The 17,785-nt window shown below is 41.4% G+C and overlaps 1 long non-coding RNA gene across 8 annotated transcripts in view; it reads right to left on the bottom strand.

The window, feature by feature from the left end:
* Nucleotides 1–15,573, bottom strand: part of LOC138108119 (uncharacterized) — a 59,616-nt gene extending 44,043 nt beyond the window's left edge. For 5 of the 8 annotated variants that reach the window (XR_011149865.1, XR_011149866.1, XR_011149871.1 and 2 more), the window contains exons 1-2: nt 15,377–15,573; nt 8,696–8,768 (exon numbers count right to left, since the gene is read on the bottom strand). This is a non-coding gene — a long non-coding RNA (uncharacterized lncRNA). Of the gene's footprint in view, nt 1–4,779; nt 6,621–8,695; nt 8,769–12,604; nt 12,670–15,376 lie in introns of those variants that run through there. The other 3 variants (XR_011149867.1, XR_011149869.1, XR_011149870.1) reach the window with 2 other exon arrangements.
* Between the last annotated feature and the right edge of the window lie 2,212 nt (nt 15,574–17,785).

Genomic DNA, 17,785 nt, shown 5'->3' with positions numbered 1-17,785 from the left:
AGTTAGTTATTTTAGCTTCTTCACATTAGATATACATTGACATTTTCTTGATTCCTCCATGAATTGAGGTATTTATGGACCTATGTCAAAACTATTTAATCTAATGAAGTTATGGTGAATATAAGACAGAACAATCCTTCACCAATTCCTGCATCTCAGAGAATCTTGCACAATTTTTGCACTTCCTCCATCCTCTCTCAGCAATGGATACCCTCTAAACATCACTCTATTTCCTCCTCTGAAAATTTGTGAGTTTTTGCACTTGAATAGAGGAAACCTCATGTGCTTGGGAACAAAGTAGGGAAACACCAAACCTAGGCTGTTCTGAGCTGTGAAAGAACAGGCTTAGTGATGCTCTGCTTTTGAAGCAAAAGGATGTTGTTGAGTCGAGAGTGGTTTGGACCAGGTTTGTAAAAGGTTTTGAAAGGATTCTGTTAATGAGTTCTAAAGACAGAAAGATGGATTGGAAGGAGGAAGGGAGCTGCTAGGAAGATGGTGAGCCAAATGAGAGCAGAGTAGGTCAGCAGGACTGAGTCCCACTCTGCCATGTATTCTGGTACCAAGCAGTAAGGGATTACTGATGGGTAGCAGACTGTCTCAGTTTATCCCCCTAAAGACATCCTGTTTTCCTTGATAGACAGTGAGGAGGTCAGGGTGGGAAAGCACTGTCATTGCCCCTCACCAGCCTCACCAGGCACCTCACATTAAGAATAAATTACAGTGGATTTACTACAGAGCCTGCAAAAACAGGAGTCCAATTTCGTGCTGTCAATGACACTATAAAGAAATGGGCATTGACCTTTAGTCCCATCCTACTGCCATCCCAAATCTGACCCAGATGACATAAACCAAGAGACACACTCATTTTTGACCTGAAGGTCAGGATACAGAGGCATCTGTCAGTGATCAGAAATCAAGTGTCTTGTGATGCTTCTCTGAGAAGTGCTCCCAGTACAGCTCTGCATTGGCTGCTGCCACTGATCCACTACCAGGAGCACTTCAGCACCCTTGACTGTGGAGGCAGGCGTGGCTTCTGTGAGCACTGACAGGAGCAGTGTCATTTCTCAGCTGAGGGCCCCCCTGAGCGATTACGATGCAGAACAGTGGCTTGAAGCGCATAGTGTGAATGTGGCAGGTTACCAAATACCAGGATTATGGAATTAAAAGTTGCTTTTTTCAAGCTTGATGCTGAAATAGACAATGTGATTGTTTGGACCAAAATGCTGCATTTCATGTCTGTGTCATGTGCCTCTTCTGCAAGGCAGGTAAGGGTAGATGGGATTTGGGAAACCTCACAAGAGCTGCTCTGAAACCTTAGATGTCAATGTCCCGTCTTACACTTGTCAAAGTCAGCAATGGACTGTTTCAAATGCTGGCTCCTACATTTACAACTTTTTATTCTTTATCTCTTGCAATTTTTTTTTTGTCACAGAAGAGTCAAAAACATCTTGTACGGGATGGGTATGTGAACTTTTTATAAAGGGAAGCTGTAAAAGAGGGTTTTTCACTTTCTCACAGTAAAAAAGAAAAGCCCTACCATAACATTTTATTAAGTAAAAAGAGGTGTTTGAGCACATCTAATATTCCATTATCCTGACTCAAAATGTTACTTGATAGAGAAGAACTAATTTTCACCAAATCCAACCAGAAGGTGAAAAATCTCAACAAAATACTGACCAGCTCTTCCCCACTACACCATGCTTTCCCATGCAGGAAAATGGGAGTGTGAGTTCCTGACTCCTGCCTCTTGCAAATGATGTGAGATGGCATCAAATAATGTTGAGGTCTGGTCATGCCCCCTTCCCAGCTACTGTAAAATATTAACCCTGTCCTGGCTGAAACTAGGACACAAGCAAACAATCTGTCCTTCAAGAGAAGCTGGTACAGTGGCCTTTGCCAAGGAATTGCAGAGCTTCAATCTCAGAGCAGATAAAGAGCATGGAAAGACAATTTCTGAGTATTCTAGGCACTTAGGATAGCAAAAAACAAACAAAAAAACCCTTTGTCTTGTGACAAAAATTATTTTGTTTGACAGTCTATTTAACTCATTACAATTCCATGTTTCAGCCTACCTGCTAGGTGGAGTCACCACCATGTCTTACCTATAACAAGCAAAAAGAGTTGTTTACAAGAGCATCAAAGTATCTCCTTATATGAGCCAGCATCAAGGAGTTTTTTCTTTCAAAAGCAGTAGTGTAATTCTTACACAACAGACTCTCCTTGCAGCGGGAAAAAGTTTTTGAACTTCAGCAAATGAAAAGTAACTCATATAGTATATACCTTGATATACCTTGTCTATGTACCTAAAACCTTGTAGTGCCAGGGCAAAAGGAGTTTTCAAAACCACAATTTAAGTGATTTATCAGTATGGCTCAGGTGGAAGGGACTGATTATGTACCAAGAAAGGGAGAAGGACGTGGCCAGGGCAAGGTCCTTCTGTCGTGTTATTTAGTAACTTGTGGGTCCATTAGCACAAGCCAAGGAGCTCCTCCTGATGTGGAGCTTCCTGCTTAGCCTGCCTGCTTGCTGTGAAAATATCTTGTTAGGGTTTCACACATCACTCACAGAGCCAAGGAAATACTTTCCAAAGGAGCTAACAAACATATAAAATTTGTAAAGATCCTACACTAATGCATGAATTTGCAAGTGTCAGGGACAGACTTTGCATTTTACCCACTTGTTGTCATGTGCTGTTGTCCAGTTATGAGGTGACACTCTCTGCTACCTGATACCCAGCCTGGTATGTCTGGGGTTCTGCTGCTGGTCTTTCCTCCCCTCCACCAGCTATAGTAAATACTATGGGATACAAATGTCAGACACACAAGGGATTTCTGTTCTTTTTCAGAGAAGGGAATTAATGAATCTGATTAAAACACCTCTTGGAGAGCTTTAAGTCTTTCCATTGAATTTTTAACTGATATTCAAAGAGTCACAAGTCTATAATGCCTGATAAACAAGATAATTGCCATCTAAAACCAAAACTAATCTTTTCACAATGCCACGGCACTAGCAGAAATTTAACTTTTCCTTTTTTAAGTTCATAATCAAAGCTCAGTTTTTTCACAAATCCAGGATGCTTTCCCACAGAATTCCAGGAGAAAATCTAATTTACTTATACTACTGATATCCCAGCAGCATGTAACAGCATTTACGTGGTAGTTACATAGGTATGCAGCCATTAGAGAGAATGTTGTTTATAAAGACACAAAAATAATTTCTTTTTCATTAATACAAAAAGATGCTGTGCCCACATTTCTGATATTCACGTATGCATGCAGTCCACATGATCCAGTGAGCTTAGCTGACAAGGTGGTTTAAAAGTGCAAGCCCAGAGTCTCTGTTATGGAAGTGCATTTGGCCATAGCCATTTGAATTCAGTAAGTGGCAAAATTTGCAATTACAAGCACTGACACATGTGAAAAGTAATCTCTATTGTCTTCTGCACTTTAAGTCAATTACAAAAACTGGTGGCTTCAGCTACTGAGTCATAATCTTTAAAACTCAACAGCGGCTTTAACCCCAGAAGCAAAGTAAGGTACTAGTCAGATAGGCCATATCAACTGCAGCTTTGAGAAAAATCAGCACCCCTGGGATCTGAAAGCATGACAGCCTTTTCTGATGAAAGCTCACATGATATTTGCCATAAGAATCCAATGTCTGCAGGTCTTTGGAGGTCTGTAATCAAAACCAGCCCTCAGTGGGTGCCCCGTGAGGTGCAGCAGTGTTGCCTCCGTGCTGTAGGCATTCAGAAGTACTCTTGTCTGGCTCCAAGGGGTGTGAATCTGACTCACTACAGTGAGATCACTTTTTTTAAACACATCTTCCATCCATCACTTAATATTGTTTGACTTAGTCTCCTGCCCCACCCTGTCTCTAGCAGCTTCTAGGAAATATATTTGGATTGGCAGACAGGGATTCACTACTCACTGACAGAATTATCCCCAAATATTTGAATTCAGTTACATCAAAGGCTACAAGTTTTCAGCTATCACTTTCCAAGACCAAAATTACGTTACAGAACTGTACGGTATAGCTTAAGAAAGCAGTGTCTGTCTGACTTTGATAGCTCTGGATCCTTATCAAAGCTATCTTTTCAAGCCAGCTTGATGTACTGGTGCTGACCATGTTTAATTGTAGGAGCTGGCTGCTCTGCGCTGCAGCACAAACCTTCAGTTCGGCATTTCGGATTCATTTCACAGCGCAAGCAAGGATCAGCATGGGGTCAGCACAAGTGTTGGAGGGTAGGTTAGGAGCCCAAAGACCCAGTCTGTATTCTGGAAGCAAATTCTGCTCACAAACACAGGGAGGAAGGGAATACAGGCTGTCCTTGAGGAAGACCTCTACAGCCCCTGAAAAGAGCTAGGAAGAAAAATGTCATGTGAAATATCACCACGGCTGTCTGACATTTCAGGTGAGTCTCACGGGCAGACATGAAATAATATTGCTACCGGAAACATAATTTTTAAATCAAAGGTGCCAGTTATTGCAGCATTATCTGGGACCCACCTGTAACCCTCAAAAGACTGTTTGCACCAACTCCTTGATATTATCAACTTGTGTTATTTGCTGCCTCCCAAAATGTCAGCTGCCTAACCTTTCCAGGCTGCTCTTACACACAGTCTGATTTTCCAAAGCTCATTAAATACAGCAAAGACCCACAGTCTTGTGTAAATCTTGCAATCAAGCCAAGCTGCAAAGGGTTCAAATGTCTTGGTGTTCCATCTCAGACTTTGAGCATTTCTGGATGCAGAGTTCTGCCCTCATTGTTGAGCTGTGAGAAAAGGAGGGGTATTTTTTCTTTTTAATGGTATAGACAGTGCTACTTACAGCTAGCCAATTTTCTTTACAGACATACTGCAATCATAAATACCCCTTGGGCTACACAGGGAAACAATCCTCAGCAAAAGTCAGTTCAAGGCTCATGATTTGGGTTTCCCAATTTTCTCTGTGCTGTGCCTATTGTTTAGATTAATCCCCAGTACAGAGTATCTGGCACAGTGGGCACTCTACAACTGTCTAGGAAATTGCAAGGCTACTGCTACTTCATCAGACAGGTCAGTATTAACAGCAGGTGCTAAATATTATATTCCAGATACTATACACTATTAACTTACTGAAGGAAAAAAACCACCATTAAAGTGAATTCTTCCAGTCCAATATCCTGTTTGGTTTGGTTTTTTTAGAGGAAAAGCAAGTAAACCAGGATTTGGTGTTGTACCTCTAGAACTGACTAAAAATAAACAAAATCCCAACCAAAACCCCCCTTCAAACTAGAGAGTTTAATTACAAAAAGAGTTCTCTGCATTGTAATTGAAGATTTTTCCATGCTAGGTTGTCACACATAGGATGATGAAAGGGTTAGAATAAAAATCTTGGGGAAAAAAATGTGTGCTTCCTTCCAACATTGGGAAATGTTTTCTTAAAGAGGCAAGTTATAAATTACTAAGTTTCCTGTAACATAACTAATGATGTGCAGGTCAGAAGTTACCTCACTTGTCAGTTGTGCATCAAATAATAGACAAGTTTCCAGAGAGACTTCAAAAATTTTGTCTCTCTTTTGTTCCTTTCCACAACCTTGTATTTCTTATCAAAACATTTAAGAAGAGATGATGAGGATTCAAAGTATTAGGTTTTGTACCTGAACTGCTCTCCTGACCTTCATCATTGGAACTGGATCATTAATAAATTTTTTCAATGGATGTGAGCCGCCCACTGTGCTTTCAAGCAGACTTTACAGATAAGGCAACAACATTATTTTGATCTTTTCCTTCATTAGGGCCATTGGCGTGCAACAGACAGCCTAAACCAAGCTTTGATTCCTCTAATGAGCAGAGGAAGATGTTTGAGTGCTAGTCAAAAATTGTTTTGTGCAGTCAGAGAAAAGGCAGGTCACTGGTAGACGTGGGAATAGGGCACCCACTTCCAGTACCCAGGGGCATACAGCAGAAGTATCTCAGCATGGTGGTTTGGACATAACACTTCCTGTAAACCTCCCAAGAGAAGCTAGGGGATTGGCTGAGCACCTTCTGTTTCAATTTTCTCTGGGGACACCAGTGAGATAATCTGGTGGGTGGCAGTGGGGTGGTTTTAAAACCCCATCTGAGGTATTCAGAGATTGTGCTCTTGCTAAAACTGCTGATAACCATGGCATAGGTGGCTCTGTGGGTGCTCAGCAGCAGCAGATTAGGTGGAAGCAAGGGAGCTCGTTGATGGATAGCAAATGCCAAATGAGACAGCTGGGCATCCAAGGCATCTAAGCACCATCTCAGGGGAGCTGAGACTAACCCAGGTGATTTTGCCAGATGCAGGAAAGTGCCAGATGCACTCAGCCAGTGCAGGAAAGCAAAGCAGTCAGTAATCTCTAGCAGCAGAGGATAGGCAGAGACATGCAGTGTAGCCAACAACAGGAGCAAGGCACAGATATAGGCAGCTCCAGAGGATTCCTCTCAAGAGCCTCAGAGCTGCTCACACTTTGTCTGAAAGTGAAGTGATTAGAGAAGGACCATTGTCACCAGCAGAGCTGGGTGTGGTGAATGGGGCTGCTGTCATCAACTGAGAACACAAGTTTATTTTACAGGCATCTTCAGGCCAAATCAAAACAGCTCTTCTAGCCCACAGCTCTGTGGAAGAGACAAGAGTCAGTGCCCACGCTGAGCTGAGAGCCCCTACAATCAGCAGAGGAGCACTGTGGTTTTCTCCCCCATTCCCTGCCCTCTCAGAGGAACCAGACTGTATCTTAATGAGAGTTCAGCAAGTGAATAAGGTCCATTAGAAAGTTATTTTTTCATTATGGCTGTCCCCATGTAACTTATCTAAGTTTTACCAAGTGGATCCTGAAGGAGTTTGTTCCATAATGAAGGGTTATTCCCCATGAAAAGGCAGACTTATATCTGTTCCCCCTAACTCACATTTGCATAATCACTTTGATGCTTAGAAACAACAGTAAAATAACTCAGCATTAGGATTTCATAGATGCCATGGGGACAGTTCAGCGCTCCCCAGTAAATGGGGATAACTGAAAACACACACTCATCAACCTTTCAAGCAATAAAACAATTTTAAAACCCACAAACCACCATCCCAACCAACACCAACTCCCTACTTCCATTCTCTGTCGCCTTCCAGATTCAATTCTGTTGAGGTGATTTGCAGGGGATTAAAAAAAAAAGAAAAAGGAGAAGAAAAAAAAACCACCAAAACCTCAAGCCTTGCTCTCCATCTTGACACCAAGAATGAGGCTTACTTTAGGCACTGTGCAGCTGTGTCTAGCTTTTTCAGCTTCACAGCTTATACCTGCCACTTCCCACTATTCACCTACAGTAAAACCACGAGGTCAGTATGGTCCAAGTCACCTCACAGAGTTTAGATCCACAGAAGACTTTAACCTAAACAATGTCAGTCAAGATGAAGCAATTAAAAAAAAAAATTATCTTGAATAACTTTTAAATGGTTCATACTCCATGATCTCATCCAGGCTAGCTGCCTATGTCTCAGCCCAAAAGCTTATGCTCCCTGCAGAATATACCCTTCCTACATGGAGGTGTTTCAATACCTTCCAATTGCCAGTATGGTGGCCCAGGGGAGAAATTTAGCATTCTTGCAAGCTACAACTGTTCAGAGATTTTAAGGAATAGATATTCTTAACTAAAGAGCTAATCAGGTGCAAAACCGCTTGCAGGAGGATGTGGCCAAAGATGCAAGGGGTCCCTTCAGAGAGCCTGAATCAAGCTGTTAGATTTATAAATGCAGCAGCAAGCTCAAAGCCCTGCAGCAAACCAAGTGTGCTGGCATCTCCAGAGCTGGAGTGGGGAGGGTGTACTGAGGCACAGAGCGGTCTCTGGCCTGTCCCTGGTCTTGCACAAGAGATGAGAGCCAGATTTGCCACCACCTCCCTTGCCAACAGCCTTACTCCTGTGCATGGTATCCCTCTCTTTCCAGGACAAAGACCTTTGCTAGAGGCAAGGAAATGCTGCAGGGATTCCAGCCTAATCACAGAGCCATAGCCAATAAATAACTTGTTTTTTTCTTTAGTTTCTTTTAATCTGTGGAACTGCTGATTTATTTTTGTTTTATTTTAGGGTACATGATAGTGCAGCCAAGGGCTCTGCCAAGATAGTAAAAGCAAACCTGTTTTATATTTCTTGAGCCTGATCAGCACAGCACAGATGGCTGGGTAAGAATTATTATACCAGCTAAAAGGGGCTGGGCAGCATAAACACACACATTTTGTACTGTAGAGGAAAGGGAAATCAGCAAATGTAGTTTATGAGAAACATCTGCAGGAACCTGATAATAAGAATTTATTAATTAAGTCAATGCAGGTGGGATTTTATTGTGTTCCTCTCCACCCCTCCCAGTCTTGAAGACATTGCAGTTTTATTACCAGATGTCTTAATAAATTTTAATAATATCCATAATTACTAAGCCAGATTCATGGAGCTATGTTTCATGAAATATCTTAATATAGCAAAAAATAACCCTACGCACACCCCCAACACTTTGTGGCATTTGCATCGACAGCAAGAAGAATCCATTCAGACTAAAATCCAGCAACAACAGTTGAAATAACAGCTACATCAGGAACCACAGGAAAAAACCAGTATTTCCTGCCTGCTAATAAAAACTTCCATGGCATCATTAGAGGTAATCAAGATACGAATCACGACAGAAAATATTAGCATTTGAATATACTTACTATTTCTCTTTTGAAACAGAACTTCTAGGAATGCAGAGGCACCTTAACCATTACCCCTTCTGAAGAAAAATACCTTTGGAGAAAAGAAAAGCCCTCTTAGAACACAGTGTGGGGGCTCCTACTCCAAACAGACACAGTTCCACAAGAAAAGCCACATGGCAAATCACAGGGCTTAAAAAAGCATCACTTCTTCAGGATAGTCTGGAAGTATTAAGGCTTAAATATTCTTCCCTATCCCCTTATGGTTTTTACAAGTGAGAACAAAAAGTTGTTTATTACTAGATCATGAATGTTCTTAAACAAGGCTCGCCAGGGAAATACTGTTCTGCCACAAGAGCAATACAGAGTACTCAGTGCAACAATAGTTTGAAATTAGAGGATACATGTTCCTGACTTGAACACAGGTATGTTGCATGACCTGAAGTAACATGTTCCTTTCCTCATTTTTACAGAATCACAAAAAAAAATGTGTTAGTCCTATGGATATCTTGCAGTTCAACCTCCTACTCTAGGTTCTAGAGCAAGTCTAGTTTCAATTGCTCAAGGTGCATTACAAAAGGACAAGAAGCAATTGTCACAAAGTGAAAACCTCAAGGTAACCATTTCTGTTGTGATGAACTTCTTGAGCACAGGAACAAGTGCTCAGACGGCTCTCAGGAATTCTCACCGGGAAGCTTCAAAACTCAACTACACCAAGGCCTGGACAACCTCGTCTAACTTTGACAATAGCCTTGCTTTATTCAAGGGGCCCTTTACCAACAGACAGCAAGCACTGTGTTCAGAATTTTCCCTTAGTTTCATTACCAATAAGCCCAGCTAAAGAACAGGCTTGCTTAAAGATAATGAAATGGCAGTGCTTCGTATGGGGCAGAAACAGATTTCTATCACATGTGTAATTAGCCATACCCTGGAGTTTGTGCAAAACAGATATTTAAGCACGGTTTCTATGACTACCATAATTCTGCTCATTATCTCTGAAGGATGAGCCTGAGGATTGTCTTGAAAAGGTGTTAAGAAGGGGGAATCATGATGGCTTACTATTACTTGGGATACGAGGGATGTTAGAAGTGCAGTGAATAATTTTTTTCATAACATTACTTTCAAGACCCTCTCTATCTTGGTCAAGTATATTTGTGCTTTTGGCTCATGACTAGTCATTTACAAACCTGCAGAAAGCTTTCCAGACAGAAACAAGGGAGCAGAGTTCGGAGCTGCAGCCTAAAGATGGTTGAATGAGTCTTCTCCAGCACAGAGGGAAAAGGTCAGCAAGCTAAGGACTTCTTACAAAGAGCTTTAATTCCAGTAAGGTTGGGGAAGAGGATGGAAGGGACAGAGGAGATTTCCTTTAAGAATTAGAGGATCCCAAAGTAATGAATTTATCTCTATAAATTTTGCTTTTATGTCTGCATCTGTGACAAGTAGGAGCTGGATCCAAAGCTCCAAGAGGATCATTCTCCATAGAACTTATTGAAAAGGAGCTTCCTTCTCCCTGAGGAAACCCATGGACTTCAAAGTTTGTTTTCAATCCAAAAAGAGACTAAAAAGAAAATATCTTGGAAACTTTCACAAGAATAAATAATTTTGCTCCAATGTCATTAAAAAGGCTTCTTGAGCACTTATATAATTTAGGTTCTGGTACAAAATTTTAGAAACCAGAGCACTCTCCAAATATCCGGAGAAATTCAATGAATTTACATAAGAAGCCACTTAGTGCTGGCTTTTTTCTCTTGAGTCCTTGTTTTGCAGCCATAGCACCAGACAGACCTTGAAAGAATGGGTGAGCACTGAGCTGAACCTGAATTCTGGGTCAAACCCTGGGCAAGACTTTATTCTCTGCACAGCTGAATTTGAAAGGCTCAGGAGAAGCTTTTCTGTCTTGCATCACAGAAAAAATCATGGCAAATGGATTATAAGCAACAAGAGCAAAATAATTCAGGACACATTTTCAGGCTTACCAACACAAATGGAAAGAATGACACCTTTCTAGGCACCACTCACTCTGTGCTCAGGTTTTAGGTCACTTTTGCTGCCAGCTTTGTACAACTGATGCTAGAATGTCTGTAGGCTTTAAATGGCTCCCTGAAGTCTGAAAGGGAAACTAATGGCATTTCAAAGTACTAACAAGAGATTTGGGATTCCTTCTCTCCTGTGACACGAGTAGAAATTCACAGGAGGCTAACTCCCATTAAACTAGCTGCAGCCATTCTATGCCTCATTTTAAAAAGCCACCACAAAACCCACCAGCCAAAAAACCAATGCACAGCAAATCCCAGAATACTACTTCTTGAAAATTTTAAGAGTAGCTGTATATTCTTGGGAGTTTAGAAGTTCTGTAGGCACTTCATAGGGGTTTGAAATGTTTAGTTATACCTGACATGATCAGGAATTAAATACAGCTCTGTAGCAGCTTCATTAGTATAATCACAGTGGTACAGTACCACAACAGCCTTCACAGCTTGTCAGAACACAACCCTGTTGTGCTTGACACTGAACACCCTTGGTTCCTGGGGAAAAATGTTCCCACCTGCTCTGTGTATGTCAAGGCAGAAATGAATTTTTAGAAAAAGTGTCTTTCTTCTAAGTTGTTACCATGTAAAGAACAATAGAGTTTTCTCAGGTAAGCGAGCTCCCACCCTTCCAACATGGGTAGAAACCTGCTGGCTGTAATGCAAGGCACCCAGTCTCCCAGTGTAACAAAGCAATATGCAAAACAAAGACCTCATCTCAAAGCTCAAATAACTTCGAGGAGTAGGTTTAATTAAAGTTCAGCCATCTATTAAATTTCCCCATGCCCAGACACAAAATTGATGGAATTGGCTCTGGAGGCCCAGAGATGGCCCCCTCTGCTGCAAGCCCCAGCAGTCTTTTCAGCAGCCATAGGCAGGAGAACAGCAATGCAGCAGCTGTAGCTGAGAGAACCTATAATCCATGGCAGACTACCTGAGATCACACACTCCTAGCTTAAAATTCAGTCCTACACCTCTTTGCTTTTATGCAGAAATAGTTGTCTCCCTGCTGGCTTCCTGACAGCACTTAGTGCCATGGTCTGGTTGACATGGTGGTGTTAGGTCCTAGGTTGAACTCAATTTCATACCTCTTTTCTTGCCTGATTCTGTGACTCCTAGTATTATTTCTGGGTTTTTGTTTTTTTTTTTTAATAGTATACTTTTAAGAGGCTTAGATCACTATAGCCTCCCCACAGCATGGGTAATGAAACATATTAATCTGTCAAGCAATTTAAGACAAGTGATGGATAGCAGATGAGCCCAATATTTGTGTCACTGTTAAACAGATTTGGAGAGGCACAGCAGTGGCAGGCTGCATCTCTAACAGGATAAACTTCAGCTTGCTAATTGTCACAGAGTACAAATTGCTGCTGGTGTGTGCCTGGAGGTCCTGGCTGATAGACTGCATGAAGCAAATTTCTGTATAATTGCCCACATGGATTTGGACTGAAATCTTTAACCATCATTTTAATGGCAAAACAAGAATTCTGCTTCCTGTCATTATCAGGTCACCAGTTCTGTGCTGACTTTTGCCTACAAGGACTGGAGGTGGCTCTTGGTTTGAGTTCTGTGGTGCAATACCTAGGCCATGCTTATGGCTTAGGTGCTTATTTATGCCTAAATGGACCGTGCCACTAGCAAAGGTGGAGAAGTCGTAAACACAACAAAGACACAGAGAGAAGAAGGAAATTCCATGTTGTTTTTGTGATGTTCCAGAAAATCTTCCTGTCCAGCGAAAGTGGAGGGAGGGAAGCTCCTGCTTCTGGGGAGCAAGAGACAGATCCAGGCTCAGTCAAATCCAGAAGCAAGAATGTCCTCTTGGTGGCTGAGTGGATGGATGATTGCAGCTACAGCCAACATAGTACTTGCAGTTAAATCCCCCCAGTACTTTGCCCCAGCTCACCATGTCTGCACACGCAGCAGAAGGATGGGCACTCCAGCTGTCTGTTATAGGGTTTCTTCTGGCTGCTGTGGAAAGGAATATTTTGGAAACAGAAAACTTCTTCACAAGAGCAAAAAGTCTCCATTTGCCTTTCCAAATCCTTTCCTTTCTGTAAAGCTGTGCCTTGAAGGAACAGTAAGCAGTATCTAACCTGACCAACGTCACAAGGCTTTATGTTCTAGCAGAACACTATGGTTCAGTTCACATTGGATAAACAAAACTTATGGATTTATATGCACACTGGAAAATAACCATCTAACTCCCTACCCTCCTTTCTTCCTCCCCACTAACATATTTTTTTGTGAGAAGATTTAGAGCCCAGGGGGTTTGTATTCTCCTGCAATGAATGTGGCTGTCTCAAGAAGCTTCTAATCCAAGTTGCTAACACCACTCATGATATTCCCTCGGATCTCCAGGGCTTAAATCACAGCACTACCTGAAAATGTGCATCTCTCCTCACACTCCTGCTGTCTCCTTTATGCTGACAGCAGGCTATGCAACACCCATAAAATTGTTTTCCAGTACCAATGCTATCACGCTGAGAAGGTACTGCAAAATACTTCTTTTTAAGGAACATTTTGCTTTATATCAGGCTGGCCTTGGCTAAAAAGGTAACTTGTTCCCCCATATCTAGATGTCTCTTACAAATAAATTACAATATTATTTAATATTGTAATATAATAATAACTTACAAATACCTTGTAATATCTTACAATAACTCTTACAAACACAACCTCACATATGGACCATTCAAAATAGCCATTTTTTCCTCATAAACAGAGAGCCCCTTCTCAAGGCACTGTTAGTGGCATATGAATCTTTATTGTCTATCAAAATACTCTAGGCAATGATAGTGTGATGACAAAAAAAGACCCTTTTAAGCACCATTTTGGACTATATTTTCTATATTTGTTGTGAAAAAAAGTCTTGTACATTTTTCTGTCTTTCAGGAAGACAGATTGTGGCAAATTGGAGTCCCTTTGTATAATGCATTACTTAAAGCTGATTGATTAGTTCAAATACTGATTAGCTCAGTATTAATAACTGTAATTATTATGTTTATATAGTGTATGGACATCTCTGGGATGACAAGAAAATAGACTTAATCCTCTTATGTAAGTTTATAGGTAAGAGCAAGTATAACACAGTTTTAAACAACATTCACTGGTAAGGGTAAGCTAATCAGAGAGAAAGAAACAAAGGACTTAGTTTTTATAGCCATTTCTTCTTTGTATGAAAGACAAGTTAGAGTTCAGCAAATATTTCTTTTTAGACATCTACTGGTTTCCCTTTTAGCTGGGCTTCCCTGCCACTCCTTACAAGCCCAGCAGGGAAAGGTGGCACTGAGCAGAAAGCCCCACATGTCGCTAGGGATTTGTCCCCCTCTCCAGAGGGAGAAAATAGCAGAGGGACTAAACTCAAGACTGCAAGTGCACTTATTGAGGCTGAAAACAAGGTGAAGTGTTTGGGTGGCTAGTTGGAGATCCTCAGAGGAAAAGTAAGTTTAAGCATTCAGTGAGGTGACAGAAGAAAGATTAGACGTCTTCCTATAGTTGGTGTTACTCCAATCCTGTTCCAACAGCTTTATTTCCAGACACATGAACACTTCTATACACCACCCCCCCCCCCCCAAATATTATCAGTGTTGCCACAGAAAAGAAAAATTATAAAGGAAACAAGAGTTTAAAAGTTATTTTTGAAAAATTCTTGTATCCTAGAGGAAAAGATTGACTGTCATCACTTGAATTCTGTGCTTTTTAAAAATTTGCATTTCAAAGAATAAGCCAAAGAGAAACAAGAGATTCCACAGTAGCATCAGCTTAATTAAAACAATTGTTGAATATTCATTTTCCCTCTCATCTCCACAGAAAGACTGGTACTGCTGTAGCATTTGCATAATGTACATACTGAAGACAGGAGCTCTACAGAGCTCTAATTTCAGGTGAAAGAATATCTATGCATTTTTATGCTTGTTAGTGTAATCATAATTCAGTATTTTCATTGCAATAATGCCTAAGCAATCCCACTGAGACATTCCCCTATGCAATGTACAAACATGTTGACATGACCCCCAAAAGGGCTGGATGGTTGCCAGTCCCACCTTGCAGGCACATACATGATTTAAAGGCTAAGCCTACAACGGTGCTTTTGACAAGATTTGTACATACATTTGCTGCTAGCACAAGCTCCTGAGCTAGGAAAGGTGAAATGAGCAGGAACAAGAGCTTTTTCATGGTTTTCTATTATGCTCATGCACAATGCAAACTCTGCAGCTCCATCTCTGCAGCCACCAGCTGAAGTGAACATTGTTCAATATGGAGCATACAGTGATCCAGGCACATTCCCAAAGCCCACTGAAGAGGATACAAGCACTATCACTTTGGCTAAGCACACCATCTACCCCTGTGCTCATAAGTGAACTGGATAGCTTTCAGGCAAAACAGAATTTTTCATTCACTGCAGTGTTGTGCCTGAAGATCTTTCAGAACTTCAAGTGATTCAAAAATCTGTGGACACTGTGTGCATTTACACATACGGACACACAACTTTGCATGCATGCATAAATACATGCATCTGTGTGCACACAAACACACACACCCACCCACCCTTGATACCCTCCCATACCCAGAAGATCAAGTTTAAGCTTTGACAGCCTAAAACAAACAGCAGAAAAACAGTCACAAAAATCCTCAGACAGGGAACAATGGGGGAGTTACCCAAACATCCTCATACCTTCTTCTGGAATGCATGGGATAGTCCTGGATGGACCAAAACTTCTACATCTCAGTAAATCCCACCAGCTTCAGCAAAGCATAGGAAATCCAGAGACCTCTCAACATTTAGCCCCCAGGACTTAGAGAGTAATAGAAACAAACACCCCAAAACACAGCGCAGCAAGACTGGCATAACTACCTTGACTCTCAAGTAACATAATCATCAGCTGTGTCAACCCTGCCCACCACTAGCAGCTCTTCAAGTCATTAAGCCCCAGGTTGTTTCAATTAGACTAATTAATTGCTACTTTGCAGCACCTTCCCCTTAGTTGGGCCCTGCTGTTGCTAGATAACTTCACACTGACTAGAGAGAAATTTTGTGCCATGAAGAAACCTTCTAGAAAACATTTGTATTTACACAGAATAGCAATAGTATACCAAACAAACAAAAGATCACCATTCTGGCAGCTGAAGAACTGCACAGCATTGTATAGGTGTGCTCTTGTACCATTTGGTTCAGCTGGAATCACAGGAGAAAAGCACCAGCCTGTGTCAGGGACTGCAAACTTCCTCTGCATTTAGTGCTCATGTTAGTTCCCGCCATATTCAGCAAGACCTTTCACGCTTCAGCTAGTGACGAAATCTGAGCCTTGGAAAACTCACTTTTATTAGCTGAGATGGGCTGTGAGCAGTGGCAACAGTGGTTTTTCAAGCCACAAGCTGTCTCTGGTGTAAAGAGGGCCAAATTGTTCTCCATCTGCCCAGACCTGAGCCTGCCCTGGCTCTGCGGCAGGTTTGGTGATGTAGGAGTTTGGGTGGGTTTGCAAGGGGTGAAACGGGGGCAGGCATCCAGACATCTGAGCCCTGAAATCTCTTCTCCCTTCTCTACAAAGTGCCACAGGCAAGTCAGGGGCAGCTGGGAGCAGCTCAGCTCCCCTCTTAGTACCTGGAATGACAACCCCCTTGTCAGTCCCATTTCCAATTTTCCCATCCACTGCTCTATCAATGGCAAGCTCAGCACAGTGGTCAGTGTTGGCAGTGAGGCCACCACCCACCTTCTCTGAGACCAGCACAGGCTCCTGCAGGCTTGATGTGGCATAAACTCATGAGTCTAGAAGTTTGTTTTTTCCAGAGACTTAAAAAAAAGGAATGGAGTCAGTCTCTCCACCTAAGCTTGACTGCAGCATTTCTAACAATACCTCTCACCTCTGCCTGAGTTCTTAAAAACACTTTCCTTAAAATAAAGGGGTACCTTTAACACTCTTCTGATTCTTCATGTTAAATTATACTAGCAAGTGGTTTAGAAAGCAAAATAGTTTAGAAAGTAAAATGCACCCAGATTTGGTTGGGTATTTTTCTATAGGAAAACACCCTCATCATGCACCATGGGAGTCAGTGAAATATCTGCTGCTTCTTAGAATCCTTTTTAAGGTTAGAGTTTTACTTTGAGCAGGGGAAATTCTAATTTTGCTTCTTGGCCTCATTTAAATTGGCTTTGGGTGGCAGAAGGCACACTTTATATCATTAGATGTGGGATACCCACTTTAACAAAATAAAACCATCAATACATTAGTCACCATATTTGCATTAGCTGGTCAGCCTATTCCATTTAGTAACACTCACTTTCTCCCTGTGGAGCTCCAGCTGGCCTCTGGCAAAGGAGGCTTGGCAAGAACTGTTCTTAGTTTGTTTAGTGCCAGGTCTTTTATCAAGGGAACAGAAGAGAGATCTACTGAGGACAGCTAGGCTAGCTTGTTTTGGGAATCTTCACCTTTAAACCTGTTAGAAATAAGTGGTGATTCTTTAAAGCTGTTGGGTAGTCAGTAAAAAAGCACCACATCAGAAATCATTCTATAGGGAAAGGACAACAGCTTTGAAGATAGCAATAAACACACTGTAGACTCACTGCAAAAATAATCCAAATCTCATGTTCACTTAAATTAAATGTTTCCCGTCATGCTGACAGCCACAGAGATAAAGGGAGAGAGAGGAAGGTGCTACAGGACTCTATAATGCTGCTGTCAGCCATGGAGTTTAATTTGATCTCTTTATTTATTTGCACCTGAAGAAAATTCAATTTTATAATTTTCTCACCTGCTCTGAGATGAATAAACTGTATTTTTCCCAGAGATGACAATCAAATGTTGATCACGGTGACAGGTGCCAACCTTACTAGTCTGTAAACAAATTAATTCCATAAAGATCTAACGATTTGCTGTAGTGAAAATGCACCACTAATATTTAGATTCCATGCATCTGCAGACACAGGCTTTTGAAGCAGTCATGAGTATTATTGTGAAGCAGCCAGTAGGAATACCAGTTTCATCTGAACAAAGGTTCTCGTCAAAAACAAATAAAACCCCTACAGTATTGATTTTTTTCATTTGACAAGCAAACAGCATTTCTCAGGTAATGAGTGTTCCTCCTT

This window comes from Aphelocoma coerulescens, chromosome 3 (assembly GCF_041296385.1).
Source record: "Aphelocoma coerulescens isolate FSJ_1873_10779 chromosome 3, UR_Acoe_1.0, whole genome shotgun sequence".
In the NCBI taxonomy this organism is placed as follows: Eukaryota; Metazoa; Chordata; class Aves; order Passeriformes; family Corvidae; genus Aphelocoma; species Aphelocoma coerulescens.
The sequence above is the reverse complement of the archived record's forward strand: the minus strand, read 5'-3'. Positions and strand labels throughout refer to the sequence as shown.